This window comes from Phyllostomus discolor, chromosome 1 (genome assembly GCF_004126475.2).
Source record: "Phyllostomus discolor isolate MPI-MPIP mPhyDis1 chromosome 1, mPhyDis1.pri.v3, whole genome shotgun sequence".
NCBI classification, from domain to species: Eukaryota; Metazoa; Chordata; class Mammalia; order Chiroptera; family Phyllostomidae; genus Phyllostomus; species Phyllostomus discolor.
In genome coordinates, this window is record NC_040903.2 from 207,890,506 (window position 1) to 207,911,077 (window position 20,572).

A 20,572-nucleotide genomic window follows, 5' to 3' on the forward strand; every position below is an offset into this window, starting at 1 on the left:
TTGATGGAAGATAAGTTTTTTAGCCTCTGCCTCAAGGAAGGCAGACCAGTAGTCCGTCTAGTAAAAACAAGGGTGTTACACTATGAGCTTTAATGTGAGAATGTTAGGAAAGAAGCTCATTACATTGGTGGCTCTCCAATGGTGGTCCCTGGAAGAGCAGCGTGGACGGTACCTGTGAGTCAGTGAGAAATGCAAACCCTTGGCTCCCGCCCAAGACCACCTGACTCTGACTATCTGGAGGCGGGGTCCAGGGATCTGATCTAACAAGCCCTTCGGGCGATTCCCATACACTTCAGATCTTTATCCGCGCATCCAAAGACAGCTAGTCTGTTGCTGGAAAACAAAATTACCTTGCTCTGATGCGTGTTAAATTTCAGTTAAGGGCAAAGTACTGAGCTGGGGATTGGAAGGAAGACGGGAGGGTCAGAGAGAGGAGGATGAAATCGCCACCTTTGAGAAGTGTGTGGTCCACTATGGGAGACGAAACATGTATGTAGGCAACTCAAATACAGAGAGACTGGGTTGTCTCCTATACCAACAGCTAGAGGACTTCAGAGGGGACCCGTGTTTGTGGCGGGGTTGGAGTAGGGGCAGGTAAAGAAAGTATCAACATAATAACAATACTAACGGGCGTGGAGATTTGAACAGGATTTTGACCAGGAAGACCAAGTAATCGCTAAAGCAAAGAAAGGCCCAGAAGCAAGAATGCATGAAGGTTATTCAGTTGCACAGAATAGCCAGGTCTGGCTGCTACCGGAGACCCTTGAAGATGATCCAGGTGAGACAAGGTTACTTTCCAGGATAGGCAGGTAAATGCTAGGGCCCTGGGGCCTCTTTCTCGTGTGAAAACCGTCCAGCGGCATCCGTTGCTTCGGTTTAGAAACTGACATCTCACAAACTGGGTGACTCACCGATTTCTAAACCCAGTTTGCTTTTCTGTATTTTTTTTTGTACTGCATTTTCTAGAGGGGAGCATCTCAGCTGCTTCAAGGACTAACTGCTAAAGGTTGGCCCAGGAGGAACACACAAAAGAACATTTTAAAGGAAGCCCAAGGCTCTGCATGTCACAGCAGCCTCAGGCCATTCTGCAAGGGGCAGGATCTCACCACACCTAAAGAGCCCCCGAGGACATCCATGGTCTTAGTTTTATAAAACAACTCAAGGGAGCCGTGATGTGCCTTAGGTACAGGAAAAAGTTGAAGGGTTGGAGGGGAGGAATGGATAAACAGAGTCGATAGGTACAGACTTCTAGTTATAAAATAAGTCATGGGGATGTAATGTACGGCATGATGGCTAGGACTGATAATACTCTATTGCCTATTTAAAGGTTGCTCAGTGGGTAGATCTTAAAAGCTCTTATCACACATAAAAAAATTGTACCTTTGTAAGGTGACGAATGCTAACTAGACTTATTGCTGTGATTATTTTGCAATGTATACAAATATATCATTAGGTCATATACTGAAAACTAATGTAATGCTATATTTCAATTATTTCTCAATTAAAAATTTTAAATCATATTTTTTAAAAAAACAAGTTAAACTGATCCTTAAGATCTCCAAATAGAGAAATAATTATTTTCTCAATCAGGAAGATATGGCTTTAGCCCTGGCTGGTGTGGCTCAGTGGATTGAGCGCCGGCCTGTGAACCAAAAGGTTACAGGTTTAATTCCCAGTCAGAGCACATGTCTGGGTTGCAGGTCAGATCCCCAGTAGGGGGCGTGCAAGAGGCAACAGCACATTGATGTTTCTCTCCCTCCCTTCCCCCTCTCCCTTCCCCTCTGTCTAAAAACACATAAATAAATAAATCTTTGGGGAAAAAGAAAGGAAAAGAAGGTATGGCTTTAGTTTCTAGGAACCTGACATAAAGAGAATGCTCTCCTGCCGGAGGCTGCCAGATGCAGGATGGGACACTGAAAGCGTTTCGGATGTCACATGGGCTCTGAGGAAGTGAAGCTGGACTCGGCACCGGTGATACCCGGTAGCTCTGCCATTTGGCCCCCCGAGTCGTCGTGAGCAAAAGGCACTCACCCGCTAAGCCTCAGTGTTTCATGAATCAAGAAACAGAGGCACTGACTTGCCCCAACATCTTTGAAACTTAAATACGAAAACAGACATAAAGTTGCTATGAAAATTATAAAGTTGCAATGCCACGGCAGAGGTATAGAATTATCCCACTCATGGAAACATTTGGAGATTCGTTAATACTTGTTACTATATCGGCCTTTGCAAATCTAAAAGTACAATGTTCCTTTTGCCCTTGAGATTCCTTTTAAATATTTGCAGACACCGCACTTCTAAGGAACACACTGGGCATCAGCCAAAGCACTCTCCCATGAAACATTTCACAGTGAATTTTTTACTTGTGATTTAAAAAAAAAAAAAAAAATTTCATGCCTCTGACCAGGACAGAGCATCCAGTTATCTCTCGGCAGCGCCGGGGGAGCGCTGCTCCGTCTCCGGCAACACAGACGTGCGCGACGGCGATCATTTATCATCTCCGCAGTAGTCTCGTCCCAGATGGGCCATTTACTAATTTATTTCCATATGTAACTGGCGGAGGGATTCATCCGTCTTCCAGCTCGGAAACCTGAATTGTGCTTTATTCCCTCAACAGGCTAACTCCGGACAAGGGGAAGCACACTTTTATGCAGAAAACCAAGAGCTCCCCTGAAAAAGCCTGTGGGCCTCAGACGCGGGCCTTTAAACACACACACACACACACACACACACACACACACACACAGAGCTCACTGCACTTGTCAGTTTGGAGGGCTGGTTCTTTCTTGAGATACTCATGGGCTTCCCCGAGGAGCCGAGTCTAATGCGGCTGCAGGCACCTACAAGCCCAGAAACGGAACGCCAAATCAGGTCCCGCTGCGGCCGCAGGCCCCTCCCCGGGTGCAGGCTCGGGGCTCATATTTCTGAGGCTGAAGAGATCTTTCTGCCACGGTGCTGCGCCCAGCTGGCCCAGCTGTGCGGTGCCCAGGCTCTGGAAAGTATGTGCTTTCTTTTTTCCACTCTTTTTAAGGGTCTGAACTTGACTGAATTCAGCAGCTGCCACAACCTCAGGGAGGCGATGGCTAATGACCCGTTAGCATTGCTCCCACTCCCCCCCGCACCGCCAAGTTCAACTCTCAGTCCACTTTCGTGTTTAATTCTACCCCAGAGATATCAGCAAAGAGTTGAATGGGACTGTCGTCTCAGGACAGTGCTTACATACAGAAAGCCAGCCAATCCCAACCGCGGGCCGAAAGCACGGGCTGACTGCCTTACCCTAAGTGGAACCCAAGGCTTCGGTCAGAGAGGCTCAGGAGACAGGCCCATGTGAGACGTGATGGGCCCTATCCACGCACCTGGGTCACTGACCAACCTGTGGCCTTGGAAAAGGCACTTAGTTCAGGTTCACAATTCTCCCCTCTTTGGGGAGGAGTTCAGCTCTACAAGGTTCCTTCTGGCTCTAAACTCTCGTGACACTATGAATACGAACAACCAGCCATCCCCTTGGTTCTGCGTTTGGATGATACCACACAGCTGACGGTGGGGAAGCCCCTGGAAGTGCCTGCATTGGCTCAGATGCTCGGGGCTACGGCAGACGGGGCCCGAGGGGCTGCGGCCTCCCACAGACTCTCGTTACGCACAGAACATGAGCGTCTGAAGACGGCAATGACGTGTAGCTTTACAAGTCTGCAAGAGGGCAATGAAATGCCACAGTTCAACGTACTGTTCCAGGTGTGGCCAAAGCTCAGGAGGGCCGAAGCCACGGTCCTTTGTAATACGCTTCGTCTCAGTTAAGAAGAGATACAACTCATTTTTTTTTCTTTTTAGAGAGGGAAGGGAGGGAGATAGAGAGAGAGAGAGAGAAACATCAATGTGCGGTTGCTGGAGGTCATGGCCTGCAACCCAGGCATGTGCCCTGACTGGGAATCGAACCTGCGACACTTTGGTTCGCAGCCCGCACTCAATCCACTGAGCTACGCCAGCCAGGGCTACAACTCATCTTAATACAGGGAACTAAGTGCCTTAACTGAAGGCAAAGAAACTGTTATGGGGACACGGGAAGATGGAAAATCATTCTAATGACGGTGGGGGGGCGGGGGGGCGGGCAGCAGAGATCTGTAAGGTTTCATGGAGGAACTGGAAATGGAGCCGGGTCTTCCCAAGCAGAGACGGGAGCAAAGGCTTCTGGACAGATGCAGCAGCAAGACAAAGGCCTAGAAGCTTCCTGGCGAGGCCAGGCCACAGTATTTGGCACCCGAGGGCAGCTGAGGATGCTCAAGGGAAAGAGGACCCAGTGAGAGGGCAGGCTTGGCAGGCCCTCGGGGCGGAGAGCCCCGGCCGCCAGCCCGCAGACCTGCTTGTACCCCGTGACCACCGAGAGCGGTCAGCAGTGGCCGGGCGGTGGGGACTCCAGAGGCGCTGTGCCTGGGGAAGTTGACTCCGGCAGTTCCGTTACCATCGCAGACTGCTAATAAGATCTGTCTGTACCTTCCCGTCTCTCTTATTCATTCCATGCTGCCACTATTTGGGAATCCCTCACATTTTTTTTTTTTTTCCAAATCAATTTCCTGGCCCTTCCAATGGAAGCAATGGAGTTTCCTACAAGCCCTGCCAGGGCTGAAATTCGAATGACGGGATTCGGCCTAGGGCTTGGCATTTAGATGCATGCGGTTTTTCTGTTCTTACAAAAGAGTTAAATGACATGGCATAGACTGGTGGGTGGTTTTTTTTTTAACATGGAAAATATTTCTGGGCGGTGAAAACAATACATAAATGCCGTGACCGTTGGAAGGGCCTGCCTGCTCTAGCACTCCCAGACGGGCGAATGTTGAACCAGTCACCCAAAAGCATCCATTGAAACTTTTCTGATTTCCAGTTTCCGAGCTCAAGGTTAATGAGCCCAAGGTTTCCAGGCCCCTCAAATGTAATAATAGCAGAACGTGATGTAAACCCTCATACCAATGGTATTCGGTTCCTCTGCCTGGGGGGGTGGGGGCGGGGGGCCAGGCACAGGTGGCTTCCTGCAGCTGTCACCGAGAGAAGCTGCCTACCACAGGGGCACACAGGGCGAGCGCCAGGCACGCCAGGGCACGGGGGAGGGGTCTGCAAGCCCATCCTCCCGAGGGCCCCTCAACACGGTCTCATGTCTCAAAAAGCACAGGGATGAGCGTGGGAGCAGGCAGGTGAGTCTCCGAGCACCGAGCTGCCCTTTGGTATGAGCCACCGTTAAAAAAAAAAAAAATTCACAAACTTCACTTCCCATCTTTGGGTGACTCCGACGACAAATGGGCTTCAATGGGGAGCTTCAACATTACTTTCATTTTGGATCACCTTGTTTAGAAAGGCACATCGCACCACCCCACCCCTGGGGGGTCAAACATTCTAGGGTTCAAGTCCCTGACGTATAACACAAAGTATGTTCTGCCCCTCCATATTACCCAGGCGTCCGGGGAGCCCCAGACACCCCTCCCCACGTTCTCCTAACGTCTAATCAAATAATTACTGTGAAGAAACACATGTAGCAGCAGCTGTAGGTAGTTCCCCATGCGCATAAAAAACAGTCTCGCACACTACAAAAGACTCGCGTGTCTCACGTGCCACTTTCCATACAAGTCCACCTACGGTCGGAAAACTAATCCTCCTCAAATGAGCAGATTAGCTTGAATTACCATGCCATTTTGCATTCTCTTCACTGACGCACGAATAATAAAACTATAAGGTAAACGCAGGCTTACACTGAAGAATGGGCATATAAAAATATTTTGACATTAAAAACTCAGTATAAATGGAACTACCACATACTTGAAAGCTCCCGCAATCAAAACGTGCACGTTGAAATCTATTAACCTAATACCTAGGCTGCTATTCAAAAAGCAGAGGTCTGGCATGTAAATAAATAACCATTTGTACACTTCCCCTAAATTACTGGGCAATTTGATTGCAAAGTCACACACTTACAAAGTCTATCATCTTTACTCGGTTGCTCTCTAACCAACACTCGAGTCTTATCAAGCTACAGTGTGGCAGCATAATATAAACACGGAGACCAGCAAATGGTACCAAAAAGTAGCAGCAAATGCCAAAGACAAACCAGGGTCATCCCAGGGAAGAGAGATATTTACATAAGCATTCAGAAAAGACAATGGAGCCCCAATTTCCCTTTAACTGCACACCCAATCAACCTCTCCGCTCCTCGCCTGATCATTTTTATATAAAAGCAATTTCTACAATGATACATTCAAAGACCTTAGTTGCCATGAACTCAGCAGCAGTCAAAGATTCTGTTGCACATTAGATTTGCTTTAAGACTCGGCTATTTTCAACCAAAGCTTGTATTCCTTACCCACCACTAGCCCCCCCCCCTCCAAAAAATTAGCTTCACTAGCAATATCCTTCTTAAATATGTCATCTGCCAAGGCCATTTTCTTACCTCTGTAACTCACTCACATTTGTCTCTTTGGATGATATTTACCCAAGCAAGGACAATTGTTTGGCTGGAATCTTGCAACTTTCAACTTTGTCCAGATTTTGCTGTCGTTGCGAGGGGTGGGGAATGCCAACCCCCACCCCAATTCATTGCTCAGCGGAATCAGAGCTATATTTTAAGTTCTTTTACACTTACTTAATACAGTGCGTGCTGCCTGTCCACTGATGCGATATCAGAAACCTGCAAGCTACTATTTCTGCAACTGTGTCACTGTAGATAGTCTGAAACATGTACGTAGCTGTTGCCATGGAAACAAACACAGCTAGGGTAGAGTGCCACGCTGTGTTAATTCCTTCACCCATGAACCCCAGGGGAATGCTAACATTCATCTTCTTTCTCCTTTAGTCTCACACTGCTTTAATATATTTTTTTTAGCATTATCAAATGAGGTACTAAATACATATGGTACACCTGAAAATACGGGTGGCTGAAATTGAGCTGTGTGCCAACCTCGCCTGCTGGGTGCCTGCTTAAGGTGGTGCCACTAGGCAGTAGACCCTTTCACTAACTTCTCCTGGGAGTAATGGAGAACTTTGTGTCTCTCCTTTCAAACGGTGTGGGGAGAACACCCACACGATGGTGAGCGTTTTGTCTCACCTGAGAACAGTCATTGCAGAATAAAGATGCTACCCGCATCGTGCCTTCTCAGTTCTGCGAAAGGCAGAGGGAGGTTCTGCGAACTTTCTCAAGTGGACCTGGGCTAAGCTGTGTTCCCTTCCAACCAGAGCTGCGTTAGCAGGCTGTGAACCCAATGGTTTTAATTAGGCAAAAGCATAAACCCTCAACCAGGGCTTCATCTGTCGCTGCTTGGTCTTTGTTTCTAAACCTGTAGAAGGCGTTAGAATGAGTGAGTAACTACACGGGGATCTGCCATCATCCAGCAAGAAATGTCATTTTCCCGGAATCCGAATGCTCTCTTACTTGCTGCAAGTTCGAATCTTTGATCTTATCAAATGTTTGGACCCATGGAGAAAAGTCCAATGCCTTCAATACACCTAAAAACCGAAACGTGTAGGTTTCGGTGCATTGGGACATCGTGCTATTGTTCACACTGGCATGCCTCTTTAAATGATGGGGTTACGCACCACAGTAGACAAAAGTCAGCTGCCTGAAATCCGAATTACACCCTATCCCTTGGGTTAGCTAATAATACTCAATCTAGATGAAAATGACCACACTTCAGATTTGCATGCTGGTGTACTTCATCTGAATATAATTTTCACACGAAACAATCAATCGTAGGCTTTAAAAGTGCAGATCTATGATTCTGAATTGGCATTTTTTAAAGAAACCACTACTTTATCTGTGGGAATTATGGCAAAAGTATCCTACCAAAGCTAAGCAAAATTTTTCTATTATTTTCTAAATTGAATCATTCTTGGCTATACACGATGACAATAACAATCAACTCATCCCTAAGGGAAAGCAAAACAGAAAATAGATACACAAACTGTATGGGTGAAAGAGATAAATTGCTTCTTAAAGGCAATCCCAGGATGATGTTAGGGTCCAGTACTAAGTCTCGCCTAGGAGCACCAGCAGAGCAGGTAGAATTCGTTAACTAACGGTGGCTAATCGTGACCGGCACTTACCAACTTAAGGAGCGGGGCCACAGTATCAAAAGCAATTGTTCCTGACACATGTCACATTTCTGTATGCACATCCCTCGAGTGTCGCCAGGCATTTTCACATAGGTCGCTTCATCGGACTGTCCCAAGGTTATACTGTGAATTAGCATGACGAGTATCCACAGGCTCGCCTCACAGTACCGAGCGCTGCGGTTCTGGGGGTCGGTGACTGGCCCAGGGTCACACACTAAGTGGCAGAAGCCTGTCCCTGCTGCCTGGTCTAATGCTCTGTCCATGTGCCACTCTGTCTCTAGGGGGCTCACACATGCAGCTGGTCGTAAAGAACTTAAAATAACTTTATCTGTCTTTAAAGATTTTATTTATTTTTAGAGAGGAAGGGAGGGAGAAAGAGAGGGAGAGAAACATCAATGTGTGGATGCCTCTCAAGTGCCCCCTACTGGGGATCTGGCCCACAACCCAAGCATGTGCCCTGACTGGGAATTGAACTGGCAACCCTTTGGTTCACAGGCTGGCAATCAATCCACTGAGCCACACCAGCCAGGGCATAACTTTAAAAAATAATTTCTAAAAAGTCAGAGACAAAGTATCAGTGTACCGTATTTTGCTGTGTATAATGCATACCTTTTTGCCCAAATTTTTTAGGGAAAAATAAGGATATGTGTTATACATGGGTAGTACTAATTCCATATCTACATAAATATTTTTAATTCTTTCATATATGCTTATGCATTAAAAGTATAACTCTAGAAAACAGTAATGATATCCATATGCAAAATAATACCCTGGAATATGAGGATCAGTTTTGTTTCTAAATACAAATAAATAAATAATCGAATTGAAAAATTAAAATGAGAAAATTTTTTCCTGGAAGTTTGGGCCCAAAACATAGGTGCACATTATACATGGGGGCACATTATATGGCAATTGGTGCAGATATTAACTATGGCTGCTGGTTAAGCTAACACTCCTCTCTGACCTCACCCACCCACCCTCTCCTCCCAAGTGCGGGCGGAGAGCACCCAGCCTACAGGCTGAGTCCAGCGCTGGCTCCAAAGCAGATGACCTCGGCCTGCTCACAAACCCCTGAGCCCCCTTCCGTCCCACATCCCCCAGCCCTGAGCGCCCCTCCTCAAGGAGGGCCTCGCAGGGACCGGATGGCTAGAGGACCCTTGGGCTTTGGGGGTGAAAGAGGAGGACTGGGAGCAGCAAGCAGCAGCAGGAAAGTAGTTATCGTCCTGTGAAGCTAATTTGGGGTGCAGACGTACATATGTGTGTGTGTCTATGTAAAATGTGTGGGTGTGCGTGTGTGTCTGTGTAGCCCGGGCAATGCTTCTCTGGGGAGCTCGGGGTAATGCCCTTCCCTGAGGGAGCGAGGCGTTCTGGGCCTTCCACCACCAGATCCTCGGAAGCGGGTGCCGTCGTGACTCAGGCTATTCATGACCTCTTACGCGCATCACCCTTGATAGCAGGAGTTCAATGGGCTTGGTCGAGCTACATTTTGGTGAAAGGGGTCTTGGTAGAAGTAAATTCTTCCAGCCGACTGAATTTATTCCGGGTGCCCCTGAAGCAGCAGCAGAGCATTCCCGAGGCGCAGCGGCCGTCCTGGGGAGACCCCCCAGAGGGACAGGGGGGCCCGGCGCCCTCACACACACTGGGTCCAGCTCGAGGCAGTGACTCGGCCCCTTCGGATAAAAAGCGTTCCAGAATGGACTGTATGAGGGAACCATGAAGTGGGCAGAGCACACAGCTCGTGCCGTGGCCCGCTACGGTTCTCACGACTTGGCGGGCGCCGTGCACATTGTGACACAGCGGAGTTCTCAGAAGCCACAGCAGCAGGGGCGGGGAGGCCGCCCACACAGGCACAGCCCCACGGCACGGTGATTTCCTAAGCCTCGAATTTGCATTTTAATTCTGTCTGGCCGCCACTCGGCCCTCCCTGGCTGTCAGGGCACCGGCTGGCCTTCCCACCAGGCAGAGCGGGCCAGCTCTCCCTGTTTCCTCCCTACTTGGATTCCCATCTACTATGCCAGCAGCCGGGAAATCGAATAAGAGAGGTGACCAGGATTTCATGTGAAATAAGATGAATACAGGCTTTGGAAAGTGTCCCCCCCGTCACAATAGTGTCAGCTTTCAAATGCCATTGGCTCTAGGTCAATTAGCCTAAAGACAGCCACCTAATGAGCAATTTGCCTATAATTTAAAACCTTTTTACTTCGGCATGTCCTTTCTTCCTTTTTATTTTTTCTTTGCCATCTCTTTGGCATTATAAGGTTTATAAATCAGGTTTCCTTGGGGCACACCAGCTTTTAAATTCTTTTTTAAAATTTTATTTATTTTTTAGAGAGATGGAGAGGGAGGGAGAAAGAGGAGAGAAACATCGATGTGAGAGAGAAATGATCCTACAGTTGGTTGCCTCTCATGTTTGCCCAGCCTGGGACTGAACCTGCAATCCAGTCATGTGTCCTGACCAGGAATCAAACCAGCGACATTTCGCTTTGCGGACAATACCCAACCAACTGAGCCACACGGGTCAGAGTCCCAGCTTGCTTTCCAATTTTAGTTTATGTTTCCTTTTCTGTTAATTCAATAATTGTTTGTGATTCAGGTGATGAATGCAAAAACACTCAAAATAGAACCGAATTTTCTGGTGAACTGGTTATTGGGCTGATCAATACAAGCACCGGTTTTCAGGGCGTGTTTACATCCTGATTTTTCAGGATGTAAAGACTGTCGAAGGCAGTCTGGTGTTCCGTCAGACGGGAATGCACCATCGGACTTCCACAGTTACCCAGACCCCTTTTCTTCTTACTACTCAGGAGTCTGCACGGCTCAGGCCCCGCCTCCGCTGAAGGGAAGGAATCTGTAGGGCTCGCTTCTGTTTCTGCCCACCGTGAACTGAATTTATGGGCACCTCTGAGCAAAGCTCAGCTTGTAAGTAAAGTCCTACTCAAAGCAGGCCTCACCTCCCGTTTACCCAGGAGCCTCTGCGGTGTGTGTTCCATGTTTGTATGGGGGAACGCAGAGCACACGGGCACCGTGGTCTTCGGCATCAAAGCAACGCACAGGCTGTGGAAGCCTGAGAATCCCCTTACAGCCCGGTGCTTAACGCAAGGGCGGGGAAAGCGCAGGGTGAAGGTGTATCTGGCATGACTGGAACTGATGGCACCAGCCCCAGTCGAAAGGAGAGAGAGGCCAGATGCCTTGGAGCACTGTTCCAGGTGCTCTTGGGGAGAGAAAGCAAACACCAGACCTGCCCTTAAGGTCAGAAGCCAAGTTGACATGTGACATGAGGGACAAGCTGGTGGGTGGGCTCCTCCTCAGGCAGTATGGGCTGCAGAGCGGGACAGGAAAGACCTAAAGATGGTCCCCGTACACACCCCGTCCCCAGTTGCCCATCAAGGCTCTGCCACGACATTGCCCTTCTGGGGAGAGCCCCGGAGCCCATCACCACTCTGCGGAAAGCAAGCGTCCCAGCCAGCAGGGGACCCTCCTGGCCTCGCGCTGCAAGGGTGCCCACCAGCCAGTGAGGGTCGTCTTCTTCCTGGGTGTCTTCTTCTTCCGGCGGTCAGACAGCTGGGAGGAGTTCCCCACCCAGCTGCTGGAGAAGAGAAATGAACCAGGAAGGCCTCACTCTCCTGGCACTCACGAGGATGCTCAGTCAGCATTTGGGAAGAAAATTCTCCTGGGAATGGAAACTTTTCACTCTGCAATTATCACCGTGAGGTTGGCTTTAAATATCCCCGGTTGGGGACAGAGCAGCTGGCTGTCCTCAGAGGGTGTGAACTCCCTTGGTCTCTCCCTGGAAGGTGATCGGGGAGCTCAGTGCATGCACCCTCCAAGGGCTTGTGACCACTCCAGGACTGGATGTTAACACCCAGCCATGGAGGAGTCACAAAACAATGTTTTTTTTTCTTTTTAATCTGAGGATGTGGTGAATTACATTAGTGTGTTTTACCCTAATCTTCCCCACTTAATAAAAATGGAAGTTTTTAATACGGTAAGTCACTAGTAATATACATAACCAGAATAGAAACCACTTCTATCAGAACAATTTTGGGGGCCTGTTTTGAAAAGACCAAGTAACACTGACTTACGTAAAAATAAGGTTTTGGTTTTCTTAATATGTTTGTTGATTTTAGAGAGAGAGGCAGAGAGAGAGGCAGAGAAACATCAGTGGGAGAGAAGAACATCAGCTGGTTGTCTCCTATACATGCCCCAATTGGGGATCGAACCTGCAACCTAGGTGAGTGTCCTGACCAGGAATCAAATCCTGAATATCTTAGTATATAGGACGATGCTCCAATCCACTGAGCCACACCTGCCGGGCCAAGTATGTTGTCCATTTCTCACTCAACAGCCCAAGATGGCGGGCAGTCTGGCAGTAGAGCGGGGGTTGCGGGGGTGGGGGGTGGAGGTACCCTGAGGGCAGGGACTCTGGATCTTTCTCTCCTGTTGCTCGGCTACCTCCCAGGGTCTTTCCCACACCTGCTGGTTTTCAGTAGCACACTCTCACCCTGGCCCTGTCCTACCCAGGAGCACAGATGTAAGACAATGTGAAGGGCTCGCTACTTCGTTTTCAAGGTAAAACGCACACATCACCGCATCCCTCCCGCGTTCCTCCGCCAGCCAGAGTCGCTGGGCCACTGGGGCACAAGGCGTCCAGAGACAGCTTCGGGCTCTATTACTGCAAGGAAGCCGCAGAGAACGGAGTCCGGTGGGCAAGCAGCCGTGTTCTGAGACCGCTGCGTGCACGGATGGGTGCGGAGACACTTACTAAGAGCTTACACACAGGTGCAAGGGTGACGAACACCAAATCCAAGACGGGGGCCACACGGGGCACAAGGAAGAGGTGAGCCCTGGGACTGGGGGTGGGGTGGGCACAGGGGCCCGAAACTGTATCTTCTGTTTCTTGTTTTTTGAAAATATGTACGTGAAGAAAATATGGGATGATGCTGAGATCTGTCAAAGCTGGGTAATGGGCACGATGGCGTTTTAGATTTTTTTATATTAGAAATAAATCACAAGCGTTGGGGCTGGAGTGCGCGGGGAATCTTAGCATTGCGCCGTTTGTGGGTGCTTCTGGGCCACCAGTTTCCCTACCTTCCACCCCGGCGCCCCCAAGTCCTGGTTCTCCAGCCCCACTGCCCCGGGCGTCTGCACCTCGCGGGCTTAGTGGGCTTACACTGTGCAGCTCCTCCTCCATGTTGAGCAAGCCTCTTCAGGGGCTCGCAGTGGCCCCCGTGGCCCCCACGCAGCTGCCAGGAGGCAAGGATCGGGAAGCAGTCGAGGCCGAGTACCGACTTGGCCCCCTGCTGGGGAAGGGGGGCTTTGGCGCTGTCTTCGCAGGACATCGCATCACGGACCGACTCCAGGTGGCCACCAGAGTGATCCCACGGAATCGCGTGGTGGGCCGGTCCACACTGCCAGACTCCATCCCGTGCCCACGGGAAGTAGCACTGCTGTGGAAGGTGAGGGCAGGCGGGGGTCACCCTGGTGTGATCCGCCTGCTTGACTGGTCTGAGACACCAGAGGGCTTCATGCTGGTCCCTGAGCGGCCTTTGCCTGCCCAGGATCTCTCTGACTGCATCACAGTGGGACAGGGCCCACTGGGTGAAGCCCGAAGCCGCTGCCTCTTTGCTCAGGTAGTGGCAGCCATTGGGCACTGCCACGCCCTTGGAGTTGTCCACCGTGACATCAAAGATGAGAATATCCTGATCGACCTTCGCCGAGTCTGTGTCAAACTCATTGGTTTCGGTTCCGGCATCCTGCTTCACGATGAACCCTACACTGACGATGGACCAAGCGTGCACAGCCCCCCGGAGCAGATCTCTCATAACCAGTACCGTGTACCCCAGCCACTGTTTGGTCACTGGGTATCCTTCTCTGTGACACGGTGTGCGGGGACATCCCCTTTGAGAGGGACCAGGAGATTCTGGAGGCTGAGCTCCACTTCCCTGCCCATGCATCCCCAGACTGTTGTGCCCTGGTCCGCCAGTGCCTGGCCCCCAGACCTTCTGCCTGACCTTCAACTGGAGGAGATCCTGCTGGGTCCCTGGATGCAGACACCAGCCGAGGATGCACCCCCTAATGCCTCTGAAGGGGTCCTACCCCTTTGGCCTGGTCCCTGCTGCCCTCGTTGGGATAGCCGTCCCATGGCCATGCCGCAAGGATAGAGGGACATCTGTTGACCTGGTTTTACAGGTTATTAAAAATCCAGTGTTACCAGGGTCAGAGATTGGGGGTCTGGGATCCAAAAACATAAGCCAAGTTTGCCCAGTCCCCATCCCAATCCTGATGAGGAGCCTTCCTCCCAGAATTTATGGCTTTTATTCTGGAGGGAGGACTTCCTGGCTTCCTGGCTTCTTGTTAAACATCCTTGCAAAGGATGTTTATCTGGTTGAAGTTAATTCCATTCTGAGCCCCAGGACTCTTATTCTGACGTGTTAAAAACCCTGACACTGGCACCTCCTGCCTGCTACCACCCCACAAACTTAGTTCAAATGCTCTAACTTGGGCAAGGGTGCTTTCCTTTTAAAACCCCCCGTAGTCGTTATTTTAGTAAAGGGACTCTTTAGTCTAGGGTTCCACATCAAGTCCCACTGCTTGCCTGCCTTAGCCCAGGGTTGCTTCTTCTGGGGGAAGTAATGCCCTATTGTCATCCCAGGGCTTTTTTTTTTTTTTAACTTTTTGTTTGTTTTTTGGTGAAGGGACTCTACTCTGTTATTCCAAGTGCACTTATTCTGGTGGGGAGAAACCCTACTTCCAAGATTTGGGAAGGCATGGGAGACAGACACCACCAGAGTCCACTAGGATGGGGTGGATGGGTTTGGGGGGGGCGGGAGGGGAATAAGTCTCGTTTGTTATCCTGGAGCCTCCCTCTCCACCTTTTCTGGATTCTTGCTGCCTCCTTCTGAGCCGGGATTGTCCAGTTGCTGGGATGTACATACTGCATATTGGGGGGAGGGGAGCTCCAACTGTGTCATCCTCTCCCTTCCCACCTGCCTGGGTGATTGAAAAAGCCATGTGTAAAGCCCTGGCTGGCGTAGCTCAGTGGATTGAGTGCGGGCTGCGAACCAAAGTGTCGCAGGTTCGATTCCCAGTCAGGGTACATGCCTAGGTTGCAGGCCATGACCCCCAGCAACCGCACATTGATGTTTCTCCCCCTCTTTCTCCCTCCCTTCCCTCTCTAAAAATAAATAAATAAATAAAATTAAAAAAAAAAGAAAAAGCCATGTGTGGGAACTCACTATTTAATAAACGTAATAGACTCGCACACACACACACACACACAAAGAAATAAATCACCATACAACTCACAAAATTTAGCATTATCTCAGGACCCAAATGCAACTCAACTCACAATGAAACTGTATTTCTCCAATCCTAAAAGGCACATTTTTCTGCATTTGAACCCTCTGAAATGAGTACAGCTAATTATAACATTAGGCAGCATTTTTCGTAGTGATACACAAAATAATGTTACCTTTCACAATGAATGCAAACTTAGATTCGAAGATGTACAGTGTATACATCAGGGGGATTGTGGTGCATTTGGATACCTTTGTGACTGGGGGCAGGGGGTGGGGAGGATGTCTCCGGAGTAGGCGACCCGGACCTGGGCTCCCCCTGTTGGGGGGTTTCCTGACTTTCAGGGCCACATTCTTTCCCACTGACAGCCTCTAACTGAGGTCCTTAAAACACACACCCACACATACCCACACGGGGGGGGGGGGGGGGGCGGGGGACCCATTTTCTCCACAACTGAAGAAGAAACTCTAGCAGATAAAAGCCCTTCTTTATTAGTTCTAAAATGCTTGCAAACTCTCACCTGGTAGGAGACAAAAGCAGAGGCAGCACGTACAAACTGAACTCAGCCCCACGCCCCTGGACCACAAAGGCTCCCCCACCCCCCACAGGGAAGCCATGCTCCTGGCCAGCAGAGGTGACAGAAGAGATGCCCTGGTCCCTTCGTCCCTGATGTAGGTGCTACGGTGACACCACCTCCCAGGAAATTAGCCGAGAATACACTGGTAACATTGTTTCCTCAGTATTTTCAAGATGCAAAGGAACCAAAATGGCAGGGGGGGAGGAAATCCATACAGCTGGTTTATAGGAATGCAGAAAAATAAATCACCACAATTTAAAAAAAAATTCATGCAAGTTTTCTTCATTTCTCACATTCAGTGACTATCCAGTTGGCATTTTCAAAATTAAAACCTGATGTGGATTTGGAATTCAATGAAGCGCATTGGAAGACATCGGAGTGAAAAAATAAAAGTTCCAGCCATATGCTACTGGTGCATGAATTTGAATATTTGAAAGGTAATCTAGAAACGAGAGTGTTTCCAACTCCCCTTACCAACAGCAGCAGTTCATAGCAACCACACGTTTTACAGATCAGCGGCTTCGCCGTCCGAGATGATCGTGGGACAGACGGAGACAGACAGTGGGGCTCTGCTGCGCAGCCCGGCTCCTTGCGAGGGCGCGGCTTTCCCTGGGTCAGGGCCGCTCTGGAGCTCTGCTTGGTCCCTAACGAGGGCACAACAGTGACTCTGGCTCCACCGGGCACAGGAACACATGGAGGAGTCTCTAAATTGTTCAAGTTTGGGGGACACTTGGACGAAAGACCAGAAGACCACTCACAATGGAATAAGCTCTAGGATCAAGCCCATCGGATTTTCTCCTCCTTTCTTTCTATTTGTTTACATACCAGAAAGAAAATGACCCCGGGCCAAACCAACAGCAGGGACTCTCCCCCGCTCACTCTCACGCTTGTTTGCACCCCTCGCTAGGATGGCTGGAGCTGCGCCCTCCCCCTCGCCGTGCCCCAGCTGGAAGGCCTTGCTCGTCCTGTCCCTGGGCCAGGCCTCTATCTGGGTCACTCAGGAAGGGAACATACAAACCCAGGGGTCACAGGCATCGCTAATCCACTCATGTGCATTCGGGGGACACCAGCCCACGGAAGCCTGAAATCCATGGCCTCATGCGAGCTCACCTCCCCAAACAAGTGTCGAGGGAGCAGCCCATGCGATGCAGGATGCTGACGACGCCACGAGGCGGTCCAGACGGGGAGAGTTTCCATGCCTGTGCATCTGGAAACAAGAAGTGGAAGGCCAGGCTTGCGGCAGAAGCGAGCAACCTTCGGCCAACTTGTTGATAAGCTGGGAGAACAAGCTGACAGAGTCCTGGGCCTGCCCCGGAACAATTCACCAGGGCCTGACCTTTTCATCTGCCCCAGTTCATGGAGACTGGTGCTCTCCCCGGGGCCACCAGAGAGGGCAAGAGCGTGAAAAGGGGCCGCATCTCTGCACGACGAGAGGTTGGGGTGTCTCTGCCTCGCTCCCTAATGCCCCAACCCTAACCCTAATCAACGCCCTGGGTCTGGGGGCCGTCTCCGAGGTGGCTTCTCACTGCTCTGCAGCAACCTTTGTCTCGGTATAAACCTTCTATACCATGACACGCTACACCGTTACTAGACCAAACTCCCTCCGGAGGGAACCGTGACACCCAGGACCAGCTGTGACCACAACCCCAATCCCAAAGAGCTCTCCAGGGACCTGGCACCCAAAGTGCTTGCATCCAGCCCCACTCCTGCCAGCGGCCCCTGAACCAGACGGGAACTTGTCCTGATGCTTTTCCTCCCCGAAGGGGCCCGTGAGCACCCTGGAGGTCTGGGACGCTCTCCGCTCGTGCAGTGAAACAGAAAATCAGGCGGAACAGCAGCGGGTGGGAAAAGATGTGCGATCCGAGATGCAGCCCCTACGCGGTTTCTGCCTGGCTAAGTTGTCACGGTCGAATCTTATCTCCGCAGCCTAAGCTTGACGGGAGACGCTGGCGTGACCAAGGGCATTTTGGTGGTGACTATTGGAGTTGTGTTGCTCGCTCGCTTGCTTGCCTTACTCAGTGAGTTGCCTAAAATCACGCAGCTGATGAAAACACCGCCCCCGAAGCCACCTGCCTTATACAGCAAGGACAGCCCAACTGATGAAGTGGCCGGCCAGGGAGCCCAGAAGGTCACCTAACGGCACAATGGCACAAAGATCTGAAAACACCCAACCCCAGCGAGCGCCATGTGGATCTGGAGTCCCAAGGCGGTAAGGTAAGACGCAGGGCAAGGGCCCCTATCGAGTTGCCCCACCGGTGGAAAATGGCAGTGACAAATGAAGACTGCTTTCTGCCGGAGTCCTTAGCAGGCCAGGAGACACTGGAAAAATTTGAAAATTCAACCCCATCCAGAAACCCAACGTTCCATAAAAACACCCTCGTCGAGCTAGCGCTTTGCCGAAAAGGTCTTTCTCTTGGATGGCAAGCCGCACATCCGATCGCCTTAACTTATTGTAAGGAGAAATCTAAAACATATCCTGAAGGAGTTCAACTCTCACGTTATTTTAGGTCATACCGCTGACATCCACACATGCTGGGAAGTGTGACTAATGCAGAGACAGCCAAGAAAGGTCGATGCTTAATTTGTTTCTTAACCCATAATAATCTGGGAGTAACATTAATAGGCATTTGCCACTATCTGTTGTCAATGCTGCAATCATTAAATGAACAAAGTAGGGAAAGCTTTCACACTTTTTTTTTTTTTTGAGGTGTGCTAGTACGTAGGGACTCCAGCCTGGAAACCACACGCGGAAGACAGCCCTCAAGCGCACTTACAGGCTGCAGCCTTCAATAAGCCCGCCTGTGAAGTAGCAATGATCGTAACCTCATTTTATCAATAAGGAGCCTGACATCCAGGCACGTGAAGTGATTTGCTCAGAAGTTAATAATAGTTGAACCAAAATTAGATCACCAAGACTCTAGCCTGTGTGCTTTGTTTCCGGTGGGCGGGCCAAGTAGGCGGGGCCTGATGCCAGCGCGGACCAGTCCGTACCCTGTAATGCTGATGCTTGTCAGGAGAAGCCACGTGCCCGTGCACTCTCACAGGCAACCGCTCTTCCTGCATCCGGGACCTCTGGGCCCAGGATGGGCCCTGACAAAAGATGATGGGGTGGGGGGCGGGGGGGAGAAAGATGATGGAACTTAGTACAGAGCTTCGCCGCCACGCCCGTCACTCTGCTCAAAGCATGCTCCCTGCTCTTTCCACCGTGGCGCAGACGTTGTACCTTTGTAGCACTCTGCCAAGAGGAAAGCACATTTCTGAGCACATGGAAGAGACACCCTGGCGGACATGGTGTGAGCAGGCTCCGGATGCCCAAAGCCGCAGACATCTCTAGACCAGTGCTTCTCAAACCTGACGGCGCCCTCAGACCCCCTGCCGGCCTGTGGGATGCACGTTCTGACTCGGAGGGTCTGGGTGGAGCTGAGGGTCCGCATTTCTAAAAGCGCTCGGGGGCCGCCCCCTCTGCCGGCCCGTGGGCCACACACTGGGTGGCAGGATCTAGAACACCACACCTTCTGTGACCTCGTGACTTCAGGCTTTTCCTCTGCTCCGAAGGACAGGCTTTGTACAAGACAAAAAAAAAAAAACCGCTGTCAACTGACCCTTTTCAAGTACAGGTGATGTGTGAACATGTTTGAATTGCACGGGTCCATTTACACACATTTTTTTCAATACATGCAGTAAAGGCATTTTCTCTTAGGATTTTCATAATAACATTTTCTTTTCTCTAGCTTACTTTATGATAAGACTACAGTAGATAATACATATAGCATACAAAATCTGTGTTAATCAACTATTTATGTTTATCAGCAAGGCTTCCAGTCAATAGTAGGCTATTAGTAGTTAAGCTTGAGGGGAGTGAAAAGTTTAAACTCAGATTTTTTAACGCAAGGCAGGTCGGCACCCCTAACCCATGCATGGTTCAAGAGCATCGTATCATGTCCCCCCAAACCTTCCCACCACTTTTATATCATCCAACATCCGCCTCCACCACCACACCAACTGTACCCCCCCTGAGCTCGTGGGTACCCACCAGACACCCTCCTCCCTCCCTCTGTTGCACCCACACTGGCCTCTGGCCATTCCTGGCCTGCACCAGACCCCTGCTCTGGGGCCTCATGTTTGCTGTCCCCTCTCCCTGCAGAGTTCCTCCTCTGGGCATCCACCTGCCGTGCACAAACCCTCGCCTCCTTCCATGGCAGGACCTGCCCCAGACGTCCGGTTTAAAGCCACAGCCGCCACCCCTGCACCTCTGCTGGGCCCTTCTCTGCTGCGTCCTTCTCCACAGCGTCTCTCGCTATTTGCACATGATACAGCGAATCACCGTCCCCCCTTCCACTAGCATATCGGTCCGCAGTGGTTAGGGTTTTTGTCGGTTTTGCTCACTGCCACGTGGATTCCAGCGTGCGGTACATAATAAGTCTTTAAATATTTGTGGAATGAAGGAAGACTTTAATTTTTAATGAAATTTTTAAAGTGCCAACAATCACCCTCAAGGATTTCACTGATCGTTTGCTCACATCTGATACAATCTGAAAAAAAAAAACAAAAAACAAAACAAAACTACTTCTTTGCGATTTCAAAAGGATCAGTTGTTACAGATTGTGGGAG

At 50.1% G+C, this 20,572-nt stretch overlaps 1 protein-coding gene and 1 pseudogene across 4 annotated transcripts in view; one reads left to right on the plus strand and one right to left on the minus strand.

Annotated features, from left to right (window-relative positions):
• The window catches only part of FOXN3 (forkhead box N3), a 362,322-nt gene that overhangs the window by 270,487 nt on the left and 71,263 nt on the right, over nucleotides 1–20,572 (minus strand). The window contains exon 1 of one of the 4 annotated variants that reach the window (XM_036013060.1): nucleotides 6,448–6,710. The exons of 2 other annotated variants lie outside the window; for them this stretch is intronic. The gene's annotated coding sequence lies outside the window, so the exon portion shown is untranslated. Of the gene's footprint in view, nucleotides 1–6,430; nucleotides 6,711–20,572 lie in introns of those variants that run through there. One more of the 4 variants, XM_036013055.1, reaches the window with a different exon arrangement.
• LOC114492136 lies at nucleotides 13,251–14,221 on the plus strand (annotated as a pseudogene).